Genomic DNA, 13,618 nt, shown 5'->3' with positions numbered 1-13,618 from the left:
AATATTCAATGCCATAGACAGGCTATTTATATTAGCGTCAATGCTACGGTAAATATGAAGATTTAAACAACGTCTACTTTAACACACATGGAGCAGCATCACAAAGACACAATGACCTTCTGAGCTTCTTTTCTAAATATGCCACATGGACATCAATCTGTGTAAAAAAAAAATGTAAATTGACCACTGTATAAAAAATGTTTACTTCAAAATCCAACATACAAAAATATGTCGTTTTCATTCGTCGTACAATGTAAAATCAAACAAAATCATTAATGTTTCACAAAATGTGAACCCGGCGGTTGTGAAATCTAACATCTTTTCTCGATAGACAATATTCAATCCTCGTGTCGACTATCAGGCCCGTCAGTGGGCTGTGTTCGGATGAGAAATTAAATCATCCAAAAGACGCAGCCAAACGCAAACCTGGAGTCCATCTCTCGATTCTCTGCTATTGAAATGGCACTGATCCTTTTAATGGCCATATCAAGCATGAAGCTGAGCTCCATTTCCATGTTACTCAAACTGTATGCAAAATCTCCCCTGCCAAAATCAATTACCACCTCCAGAGCCGCCGCTGCCGCTCAAGAAGCCCAATGAGGCAGAAAAAGCGGCTCGGTCCTACAAGGAGTAAAAATACCACCGAATCAAACGAGTGGACTTCCTCCTTCTCCACATGCCTGAGCAATGTGTCAGAGCAGCCACGGCCAGGCCAGATGATTTATGAGCACCTTTGCCCCAGCCTCCTCTGGCTGACTCCTTCCAGCCAGGAGGACTCAGTTACTTCACAAATCAAAACCCTGATATGTTCAAATCATAAAACAAACTTGAGTGCTATTGTGAGATATGACTTTTTATGATGGTGTTTTCTTGTTTTTCTGACTTATCGCCATGTGCTGGCTCCTCTTTGTGTTTGACCTCAGCTTTTCTTTGCTCTGCTCTACTGACCTTGCATTTTCCACTTTTCGGACAACACAGGCCTCCGACTCTAATCCTTTTGGTTGCCCTCCCGCCTGCATGCTGCCTGTTAAAACAATGAAACGCTGCTACGTAATTGCCAATATCACCTGATGATCACTTACTTCTTGATTTGATTTGAGTGACTTATAAAACTAACCATGTAGTGGGGGCGGGATATGAAACTTCTGCATCCAAATTAGGATTGGATTGCTCTTCCTTTGAGTGTTCTTAAAACTGCTGGGTCTAAGTAATCCAAATCAGGTGATAGCTAACAAAAGGGCTGCGTTAAAAGTGATCAAGCCAGTTCTAGGTTATTTATACCGAGCGCACTGGGTTGAGGATTTGACCCAAGCATTTTGGGTCAAGATTTTGATCCAACAAGGGATAAAAACTAACCATACTGGTGAGTTAACAGTACCACGAAATGGGTTACAAAGTTACCAGTTAGAGAGCGCATTCCTGGCTATTGGTAACTTTTCAATGCCTGAACAATAATAATAAAAAAAATAATAAAAATAAATAAAAATAAATTAATTAATTAAAATTAAATAAATATATATATCATACATTTATGTGTTTTTATGACTATATCAGGTACAAGGCATGTTTAACCTTAAGGAACTTTTACTGATCGAGCCGAAGCATTAAAATAATTTTTGTTTGTTGAAATATGAACTTTGAGAGCATTCCACCCCGTCAGGAACATAAAGGTATGCATGCACTGTTAATTCTGTAAATATTGCAAAAATATTTAGTTTTTATAATTGCGTGTCACTTATTCTGTGATATGTTGATTTGTCTCTTTTTTAAATAATAACCTGCGTTCCGTGTATGGGATCATCGCAAATTGTACTTAATTTATCCGAAAACAAATAATTGCGAATTTGTAAAAAAAAAAAAAATAAATAAAAATAATGAAACAAAGTACGAAGGACTTTTAATCTCTTTCAGATCTGTAAATTAACATCCAAGCAGGGGGCATGGCGCTCGCTGCTCTATGTGATGAGCGGGCTTCGTACGTGCTATCATTACTCATTTTGCTATAGCTAGTGTGTTACAGACAACGTCTTGACAAGCGTCAACTGCAAGTTTTTTTTTTTGATTTTTTTTATTCCATCTATGCACCCCGCTGCAGCCAGGTCCAAAGTGGGCCTCCACCCTGTGGTTGGGGACCACTTCCCTCACGTAAGAATTGTTCTAGCTCCATTAAATTCTGTTAAATGCCGTTTATGGGTCACAACGCCATTTTGAGCATCTCAGCCTCAACTCGTATTGACAACCAGACACAGCAGAGAAGAAAGAATGATCAAATATTTACTTGCTCCGTTGTTCTTTTGTCGGCCTGGCCAGCCTCTTATGCTGAAGTATCCAATAGACGTAAACACAGTCATGTGACGAATCATTAACAAAAGTTAGCGTCAGTTGAAGATACATCAACATGAAAATTATATCGATGAGCATATTCATGGTTAATTTACCCGTCTGACTGCGGACGTTTTATCGCAGAGACGCACGCAGCACTTAGCAGTAGAACAAATATTGATATAACTCATGCTGGCACATAATATTCCTCTCAAATTTTACAAGTACGTCCAAAAGGCGGAAGTACTGATTGGAAACGTGTTCATGTTGAAACCCAGACCACTTATATTGCAGATCTCTTCGGAATGGAAAAAAAAAAAAAGGTGACTTGTATACTCAATTGCAATTTAAGTTGTTCTGAAAGTGAGATGAATGTATTACTGATACAATAATTTTCCTACCATTTTTATTCAAACTTGATTTAATATCACAATTTGCCAGAATTCTCTCGTGGTATAAGAAGGGTTTTAACGGATTTGGAACTGCCGCTCAAAGAAAACTTCTCATTGGCACCCTTCTCTTTTGAACATGTACTGAATTCCATTTAAAATGAATGCCAATTTCATTTAAAATAACATGCGCTGAGATTTCAATACAAATAGGATGTGTTTTTAATCCGGGTTTTTGCTGGAACGGCATCAATATAAGTCATGATCATGTTCATCAAAATCATGAAGCTAATAAACCAAAGGAAAGACGATTATTTCAAGTGAGCATTCCTCTGTTGAATATATTTTGATTGAGAAATCTATACGCCTCCAACAAAGAGCTTGTGGCGCAAGCAGCCACGGGATATTTGGCTTCTCTTAAAAAAAACCCAGTTAGTCCTTGATGGGGACCGGAGATCTCGCACTCATGGGGAACAAAGAGGTTTTATTGGAGTCTTGTCCCTGCAGGGAGTTTCTGGCCTTTACAGAGGCTCCCTGAGCTGTCCTTTTTCCCCCCTCCCCATCGTGGCGGGATTAGGGTGAAGGCCCAGCTGCTATAATGGCGAAAACTGTGGCGCTCAGGATGACCCACGAGGATGGCCTCGCCCTTCCGTGAGATTCCGAGGGAACTTTTTGTGCGTTGTGGTGCCCTCCTAACAATTAACAACAAAATGGGTCACATTTCCGAATGTCAAGCTGAAGACAAACGTTACGCTATGTAAAACTCACACGTGTCAAACATGCATGTCGCATGTTCCCCACTGTAAAAAATGCGGATAAATTATAGTAACTTATTTACACCAAATGTTGGTGCGAGTTCTTTATCCTTTCGAGCAGGCGTGGGCAAACTACGGCCCGGGGGCCACGTGCGGCCCATTAAACGTTTTAATCCGGCCTTGAAAAAAATTAAATGAATACACCTTGTGAATGTTTTATTTGCTAAATACTGTGGTTTTTCAAAGACATATATTGTTGTCATGATTTTGTTCACTTTCATTTAAAATTAAATGTATTTTTTTTTTCCGGCGCATCTGTCAAATTTTAGAACCCTTTGTGGCCCACCAATCAAATAATTTTAGCCCGTCCTTCCCATGTGTGACACTTGGTACCCACTTTGTCCTACACGAAAGGTCTACGTGCAGTTCTAGTTCTGGTGTTACATATTTTCAGGTCCCGCAAATGGGCAATCAACCTCCAGATGGTCTGTCTACTTTGGAACGAATACTCGGAATGTCTGGAAGTCATTTGTTCCTTTGTCATGTCCACCGCTGATCTATTGGTTCCGAGGCGCCCCGGGACCTGGTGACAGTGACTTACTGTATAGGCCTACTGTATAGCTTGTGTGTAAAATCGTTTGCTCTGTTGAAGACGCCTGGGAGAAATACTTTGGTTCCAGAGTTTGCAAGCTGTTTTAGTTTTCTAGCAACAGCTGCAACAATGATATCTTTATAATAAATTACAAGAAGAAAAGATTTTAAGGTCTCCGGAGTGTTTAAAGCTAAAAAGTTCATGCAACTCCATTATACATATAGATATTAAAAAAAAAAAAAAAAGATTCATTTCTGTCACAAATATGAACTACTTTGAGTATTTAAAGTCATTTGTTTATTTAGTCTGTGACAGATATGAGATACTATACGTTGAGCTTCCATCTGTTCAACTTTCCAGTGCTTTCACCTATTGTTTGACATATTATCGAGACTATTGTTGGCTTTTCCGAGCAGAACACCCAGAACTGACAGTCAGCGGTGATTTGTATAACTTCCTTTAATCAGACTTTGCGCAACGTGCCAGCAAGCCGTCATTCACAACACAAAGATGCACTGAAAATGTAAGCATCTGTCACCGGACTTAATCCATCAGGTCTTGTGGCTTGTCTGCAAAGACATTGCCTTTGGCCCTGACGAACATTAAAGAATTCAGGAGAATTAGTTTGCACAAAAGAAAGAGCAGACGGCTATCAGTCCGCTGACGTCATCTTTCACTTTGAGGTCATTTCTTACTGAGACACAGCTGTGAAGCCATTAGCCTGGTAAAAATGTTTTGTTTTTCTCCCTTAATTATAGATTGGCTCCAAATGTAGTGCCTTAAAATATTTGGCATTATAAACTGTGTACAGTGGAGCTTTAAGATATGAATAACTCAAGTTTTGATTTTTTTTTTTTTTTTTGGGGGGGGATTAAGCTGTTTGGCCATTTTTTTTTGCTTTGACTTTCTAGCTAGACTTGAGATGCGATGACTGTTTTTGAGACAGTGACTCATCTCAGTTCAAAGTAAGCAAAAGATTTTTTCTTTAAAAAAGTCGCTTCGAAGTTTAAGTTAATTGCCACTCTCACTTACAGTCAACCTAAATTACGCTGTGTATTTAAATTAGCCAAGAATTTCAGTCAGTTAGCTTAATGGCAATTCTCAATAGCATCTATGTTGCATGGCTTCAACTGTTTGAGCACAAATGTAGACATACTATAACAGAACTCAGTGTTATATTCTTTATCCTCGGCATAGAACAACAAACTTTGGTGCCTAATTATTATAATACTGGAATTATACTGCCCCCAGGTGGCCGAGGCAAGCACACCAGAAGCACAATGACCATTTTAATCGATGCAGTGTTTTAAATCGAAATCTTACTTAATGATGTCATTACTGTTTTTGACATCGCAGTCCCTCAGGGCTCAGATAATGACCGATCACGGCTCAGCTTGTGAATGACCAAACTCAGAAAACAGGTGAGTTGTGATTGGTTGTTATCTGAGTGCTCAGCAACTGTGATGTCATTTTCAAATCAAAAGCAAGGTGCATCTTGTTGTGTAACTAATTTTCCACAAACAGAGAGAACATTTTTTTTTTTTTAAAATGTTTGGAGTTGCCAAGTACATCTTACAAATATTTTGGGTGAGGAACTGATTAATGGCATTTCTATTCATTCCAATGGGGAAAGGACATTTGAGATATGAACATTTGAAGTTACAAGCATGGTCACAGAACAAATTCCACTTGTATCTCAAGGTACCTCAGCGTTACAGCATGAGTGTCTATTTTCCAAATGGCTCGCTATCCGAATCCTGGCGTAATTTGTTCCATGAGCTTCTTTTACCTAGCTACTTAAAAGACTCAACACGGCCCTGCAGCTGACAGAAAGCTCAAACATTTCAATAATCTCTAACCTTGTACACCATCCCAAGCTGTGTGCTGTCCAAACTGACAAGTCAAAATACACCATATCCAACATGGACCCAGCCTTTGTTTCCAAAATACACCGCAGCTCTGCTATCTGTGCGGCCTTCGATTGCCTCCTTTTTTTTTCTCCTTTTTTTTATTGTCTCACTTTCACTGTTTATCTCTCAATTTCACATTCCATAAGGTATGCTGTGATTCTGGAAGGACGTGACCTTCCTGGTCAGGAGAGAGCATTTTTTTTTTCTCTAAAAAAAAAAAAAAAAAAAAAAAAAAAATTGGTTGAGATAGCTAAACTATCACCCTGTTATGCATTGTGTTGAGGTGTTGCCCCTTACTGATAATTTAAAGCTTCTACGAAATGGGTTACCAGGTTGTCAGTACAGCTGTGGTTAAAACCAACTCCAGTTCTTGAGGAGCTCTATTCTGCATAATTTAAATGTTTCCCTCCTCCAACACAACAGACTCGCTTGATCCGGATTGTTATCAGACTTCTGCAGAGCTTGCTGATGAGCATTTGAATCTGGAGTGTTGGTGGTGGGAAACATCTAAAACCTGCGGGACAGTGGCCCCTCGAGGACTGGAGTTGGTGACCCCTGGCATTAAGAGTCTTGCCAAATTTTTATAGCCCTTTGGTTTCACTTTAACCAGTTGCACATCAACTAGGAAACGGAATGTAAGCTTGAATGTTTCGAACTGTGACGAGTGCGACGTTACAAATTGGCGTCATTGTCACACAATCATGCCATTTTGCCACTCAAAGTAACATGTACTACTAAAAATTCTTACGACAGAAACAACGCAATCACAGAAATCCGCAAGACACCCTGTAAATCCCTTGTGGACAAAAATCACAATCGCCATAGCAACCAGCTTTACCCCAAAGGCACACAATGTTGCGTCTGGCATTTCCTCCCGGGTTCGTCAAAGTCAAAGGCCTCACAAAGTTTTTTTTTTTTCTTTTCTTCCCCAGTACCAATGACAAAGTGTTTATTTTGTCCCAAAGGTGCAAAGTGAGTGCACTAAACCACGCCCCGAGTGGAGAGGCCATGTGAGGAACCGCGACATAATAGGAGGCTCCCTGCACTCGGGTTCATTGTGCAAACGTAGGTGATGAAGACCTTTGGCCATGGCAGGACTTTGCTTTCGGGTCAGTCGGTGGACACATGCTGCCAGGAGCTGAATGGCACCCCACCCTCCTCTTGAGACAAGAGGTCAGGGGTCAGCTACATCAATACAGCCCCCCCTGACCTCAAATCCTTGACCCGTGGAGCACCTCATGTCTCCTTAGTATCTTGACCATCAGAACACGAGAGCCAACAGCGCGGCATACGTTACAGGTGCCATTTACAGAGAGACAGATGACGATGACCAGACAGTCAAGCGGTCAAGAATCTCCAAAGTCTCGTAGCGTTTGCGTTTCTCGGCGGCTCTGACCCTTTCCAGGGGTGGCCTGGCTTCACTTTGAAGCATCAGGGGAGCTGACTGTAAATTGGGCTTTATTACAGGGAAATGGACGGGTCAGGTACCTGCTGTGGCTCGTCGTTAGCCCTGAAAGAGCTTTATCACCTTGGGCTCAATCTGGGCTCTCAGCGACCGTGGATTAAAAATGCAGTCACTGCTTTTCAAATGAAGCTTTGGCACAATGGACGTGTGAAAACCACATGGGGATTATTTTCTCCCATTCACAAATTGTGAGTAAACTCATGAAAGGCTCCCTAAAGTGTGATTCATTCATTCTTTTTTTACAACAACTTGACAGGAAACAATGGTTTCTTTGTCTTGTTTAATTTGCATAATTTGCTCACTGAATTTATGACACACTGTCAGCAATTAAAAAAAAAAATGGTGACCAGACACTGATCATGAAACTTTCCTTTCCAAATCTGCAACGCAATGCCTTCTCTTGAATGATTGCTTTTAAAGGCCTGCTTATCTCTCTCTCTCTCTCTCTTTTTTTTTAGCAGTAATCTATTCAACCATCCATCCTATTTCTGTCGTGCTTGTCCTAATTAGGGTCGCAGGTGAGCTGGTGATAATCCCAGATTGATTTTTAAAGTGGCACGTTGCAACCTGCACTGGTCAATTGCAGGGAACATGGTGACCAACAAACATTAAAGACAAAGCAAGTTTATTTCTAGAAACATACATAAAACAAAACTATTGCGCTGAACAGAGAAATGAGACAATTAAAAACAAGATTCAGCAAGATTCCAACATAAAGCGGGATAGATAAGATATATAATAAAATACAAACCACAGTTGTGGAAATGCTAAAATAGCAACACAAAAAACTTCAGCAAATTCCAAATCTGACCTTTTTTTTGCTGACTAGTTTGAATCTGGGCCGATCTCAGGTCTCGTCTGGCGTTGATCTGAAAGTCTGCGAAATTTCTGTAGCTTAAAAAAAGCGATGGTTTTGGCAGGGGCTTCAAAAGTTCTATATTCAAGAAATGGTGTCCCTGAAAGATGGTTTTGGGGGCCACTATAAGTATAAGCTTGACCTCAGCGTAATCAGCGGCAAGACAACTTTAACCTGCCAGTGATTTATGACACGTTGCCAGAATCGGGCCTGGTGAAAAGTTGCGTCTGCCAAGTTTTGTTCATATTTAGGCCCTCAAATTTTAATACTAATCATTAATAACGAATTATTTCGACAGTGACCTTGCAGTGGTTGCTACTCAGGCTTTCTGTCATAAAAATGACATCTTTATACATTTTAAATTAATATTTTATGCACCAAGAGATAAATAGACAAGTGGAACTAAGATATTACTGACAGGGATGTATAATAATGCAATAATAACTTATAATAATATCCATGAAAGTGTATATTTGCCTTCGGTATTATCGCGCCAAATTCTCTTGGCCCTCCACCGCGCAAGAAATAAGGATGCTGCTAACATTGGGACAACTTTTCTCATTTTTGCTCATTTCTTTATTGGAAAAATAAAAAAAAAAGTCCCAAAATACAGCAAAAAACACAAGTCCTACTCATGCTCGCTACCTCTCGGGTACCAATGTGTGTTCACATAAAATAAAAGCACAACCTCCATGTTTTATTTTGACTTCATGGTCGCTCTCAAAGCCAGACAGAAACTGTGGCTAGGCCGGATGCGGGCCCCCTGGCCCAACTTTGCCCAGGTCTGGTTTAGAGTCTTCAAATGAACTTCAGTCAAGTCAAAATCCGGAGTAACAACGCAAACATGAGGAGAGCAAGCCGAGGTTGGACCTAAAACGTACGTACTAACCACCACCCAACCCTGCTGGTCAAACAGCGATATCCAAGAATAAGTACGAATTGTTTCACAACCACGCCGAATGAAAATCATATGAGAGTCCTGCACTCATTAACGAGCAGTAAAGGTGCCAGCTGTTTTGACATCTGTTCCATATGAACGCACTGCATGTCACTTACCCCAAGGATGGATGCTTAAATATGATGATATGCTCCATATCCGAACCACAGCAAGGCTGCGAATACACAGCCCAGTCATTTCATTTGGTTGCAGTTGGCACTCGAGAAACAGCCGTCGAGTAGTTGCGAAATCGAAAGATTTGCATCTGATGAGTTTGAGTTCAGAATTGATTGACAGTTGATCTGAATGAGTATTACCGTTGTTGGGGGTAACTTGAAAAAACAGTACAGTAATATAAAGTAATTTTTTTTGTAATATTACAGTTACTGAGTCTAATAATGTGTTACACATTCCGGGACCTTAATATGGATTTTAATAAAATATTTTGAAAGAAAATTCAGTTTACCTCCTCACTTACTGGGTAAGCTTGGAAGTGAAGCGATCGTCAATCAGACGTCCCCGACTAGCTGCGAACCTAAAAAAAAAAAAATTTTAAAAATTGCATTTTCATTTTAAAGTATCAAAATTATTATTAAATAAATGAATCCCTGATTTGAAACAATAAATTAAACTTGAGTGACTCAATAATAATAATAATATTAATCATAATAATGTAATTATTATTATTATTATTATTATCTCTGTAATTAACCATGTATCACCACCTATTGGTCTCAAGTTGTTGAGCCATGACAATTTGTTTTCATTTGATAGTCTGGAAATAAAGATAAAAAAAAAAAAATGAAGAATGTGTGAGTGTAGCCAAGGCCTTGATTCCAATAATGGAAGAAATTATCTCACTCGAGTTTCAGATCTTCCTTCAAAACATATGAGTGTCGACTTTCCACTGCTAATTTGAACCAGCCAGTTCATTTGAAACGAATTGTGTTTACTAACACAGGCATGAACAATTTGACTGTTAATTTACTTTGTGAATCTGACAGGCAAGTTTTTATTACAATAAACATAATTGCTAAAACATGACATTTTCAAATGCGTTTAGAATTTTGGGGGAATAATAACATGAAGGAATAATGTTTTTTTTGTTTTGTGCTGGTCTTGCTGATGTCCCCAGCGTAAAAACCAAACCATGCAGGTCTGTTTTTTTGTTGTTGTTATTTTAGCAGGGCTGGCCCAAAAAATATCTACACACAATAAAAGGTACATTTTCCTTATCATGTTCCCTTTAAAAAATATACATTTGAGTGACCAAGAAATGACAGTCAGTCATGTTTATATTTAATTGAATAATAAAATAAATTAGCAACACTGAATTCACGTTCAACAATTCGAAACCAATCAGCAGCTCGTGCTTGAACTGTGCACTCTGAATACCCCAAACTTCACATTTTAGTTTTCGAATGGTCAGCGGAAGCATGATTAGAATATTTCCATTATTTAAAGCCACTTAGTAGTCAGTCTAAGATGTGCTCTCGTTTATTCATAAACCCACAAGCGTTACAATGTTCTTATTATTTTTGGTTGAATCCGTCTACTCTCTGCTGGATTTGTTTGCTATGGACGCTGCTTGCCAGTTCACTCTGGTTATACATTTCTTTTTCACAGGAGTTGGCCATTTGTTGCGTTTGCGTAATTCAAGTTGACTACTAAATACGGCCTTTGAAGAATCAAATGCGATCCGATACGAATTTTGTACGGTATATTTTAGAAAAGTATTTACTACGGTGTTTGCAATGGGCAGTCTACTTCCAAAATGGAATACAGAATACTAATAGTTTCTATCATGCATCTTCTAACGTATCCTATTCAGTGTTGCAGGGAGCTGGAGTCCATCTCAAATGTCTTTGGAGCAAAAGGTGATTGCCAGCCAATCACAGAGCTGAGTTACTTGCACTTAATGGAATTTAATTATTATATTTTTTTAAAATGTCACATATTTTACACTACGTCATTTTCAGTCAAAACAAATGAATCCAATAAAAAAGTATTTCAACTCAAGATTTGATCAGGCAATGAATATTTTAAGTCTGTTTCTCTTCGGCTCTGCTAGAATCATTTTGACTGGACAGTGCAGTCCTCCCGTGAAACGCTCCCACTGTCCCGCTGTGGTGAGACTGAGACCGTGCGGCGGAAGACTAAAATAAAAGTAAACTCTTTCTCCCCCGACTGCTCGTAAGGCCGCAAGCCTTTTAAAATGCTGCGTCAATGTTTAGACCAAAAGGCATCCTCTTTCCTGATTAAAAAAACTTTCATAATCCATCACTAAATATGCGTAACACAGGAGACCTGACGAGCGAAATGGATGGAATTATGCGTTTATTTTATTTGAAACAAATTGCCGAATGTGTCGTGGATGCCCATGTGGCGGCTCTGCTGCCATCAAAACCGAGATCAGACATTAAAAATATATTTGGGTTTGTGCTGACCATAAGCAGGCATACAAATCAGGACCTGAGCTGAGTCAACACGAGGATTTCGAGGTTTATTTGCCTCGTACAGTGCAACGCTCTCAGAGCTGCTGACAATTTTGTCACTTTAAGGATATATTAGCCTCCCCACTTTTAAGCATTGTGCCCACAAAGTTCATGTCTAATCAGTGATGGTGGCTTGTGTGATATATTTTGGGCCCTAGGGCTGCTCTTTGATGACCCGAAATGTTTCTGTTTGCCTTGTTGGTGGTGGAAAAGGCGGGGGAACAAAACCAGATCACTCCCGTGTTCGGTTTGAAGCAACACCAACGCGACGTCGGTGTTCTGATGTCATTAAGAAGTTTTTTTCGGGAAATAAAAAGTATACATTTGTCATGGAGGCCAACATTGTTTGACCCCAATACAATGGAATGTGCAACCTGTCATTTTTGTGACGCTGGACTAAACAAATTTGATTTTAGTCAACCTATAGTCAAGCCAAATTGATATATTGTATAGCTTTAGGATGTTTTTGTTTTCAGAGAAAAATTAAAAGCAGCTCACCCACTCGGTATCTGTCAGGCTGTTCGTGGAGGTGGAGGAAGAGGAGGAGCCAAAAAGACAGGGAAGCGAGCACGGGGAAACTTAACTGGTATTTACTAAAATGAAAAAAATAAATAAATAAATAAAATCATAAAAGTACAAAACAACGGGGAGCAACAAAACACAAGGACTTGACTTAACAAGAAAAAAAGAGCAAGACGGGCAGGTGGACAACTTGACGTGGACACTGACAAGGTAAATGCACCAACAAGAACTGAAAGAAAACAGGGAACTAAATACAAACAAATTGACGAGACAACGAGGAGCACCTGGACAAGACGCAGAGGGTTGGAAGGATCTGATTGGTCGAACACAGGTGGACACATTGTGAACATGACGAACATGACGAGGCACACCAAACACAAAGAAAAAACATGACACTAATTAGTAAACCAAAAACCACAAATACAGATCATGACAGTATCCCTTTTTGATTGTTTTAGTGATTTACTCTATAACTTTTGACTCATCATGACAACTGGAATTGTTGTTGTTTTTTAAGGGGTTCACTGTTTTCGTTATGATTTGAATGTTTTAAGTTGTCTTTGATTTTGTATGTCTGATTTTTACTGTTTATAGCAGGCGTGGGCAAACTACGGCCGGGGGGCCACATGCGGCCCGTTAAACGTTTTAATCCGGCCCGTCGAACTTGAAAAAAATTAAATGAATAAACCTTGTTAATGTTTTGTTTTTCTAAATATTGTGGTGTGTCAAAGACCGATATTTTGTGGTAATGCTTTTGTTCATTTTCATTTAAAATTAAATGCATTTCTTTTTTCTCTGATGAAGTGAGGTTACCAAAACACTCCATCCATCTGCTCCTGGTCCCGGCCCCTCTGTTAAATTTTAGAACCCATTGTGGCCCACCAATCAAAAAGTTTGTCCACCCCTGGTTTATAGTGATAGATCGATTTAAAAATGCCCCGTACGGAAAGTTGAGTAAAGTAATATTTTTTACAGTTTAATCATCAGTAGCACGGTGCAGCATTGATTAGTATGTCTCCCTCACAGGTTTTTGGTTCCAATCTTGGCTCAGACTCTCCTCTGAGGAATTCACATACTGTAGTCTCAATGTTTTTTTGTTTCTCAGGTTGGGTACGCTGAAAAGATAATTGATCTGTAGCTGTAGACCCCCTCCGATATCCAATGACCCCCCAAGGAAAAAAATTCTAGCTCTGCCAGAGATGGCTTCATGCGTCCCTAAAATATTTGAGATGTTGAATTGTGGAAAATGTGTTTTGATTTTATGTTAAAAATGTAAAATTACTACATTAATATATGACATATTTTATTGTGAATCAGCACAAAAAATAATCCAGATATTTTACCTACATCTCTAATTAAAAAAAAAAAATGTAAA

The 13,618-nt window shown here is 39.3% G+C and overlaps 1 long non-coding RNA gene across 1 annotated transcript in view; it reads right to left on the bottom strand.

The window, feature by feature from the left end:
- The window catches only part of LOC148320042 (uncharacterized), a 33,443-nt gene extending 21,060 nt beyond the window's left edge, over positions 1-12,383 (bottom strand). The window contains exon 1 of the long non-coding RNA XR_015839626.1: positions 12,220-12,383. This is a non-coding gene — a long non-coding RNA (uncharacterized LOC148320042). The remainder of the gene's footprint in view (positions 1-12,219) is intronic.
- Positions 12,384-13,618: the final 1,235 nt, after the last annotated feature.

The sequence above is a fragment of the Idiotropiscis lumnitzeri genome, chromosome 17 (genome assembly GCF_059441095.1).
Source record: "Idiotropiscis lumnitzeri isolate Australia: NSW breed Sydney's pygmy pipehorse chromosome 17, RoL_Ilum_1.0, whole genome shotgun sequence".
NCBI classification, from domain to species: domain Eukaryota; kingdom Metazoa; phylum Chordata; class Actinopteri; order Syngnathiformes; family Syngnathidae; genus Idiotropiscis; species Idiotropiscis lumnitzeri.
Note: the sequence above shows the minus strand (reverse complement) of the source record. Positions and strands in the feature narration are given on the sequence as shown.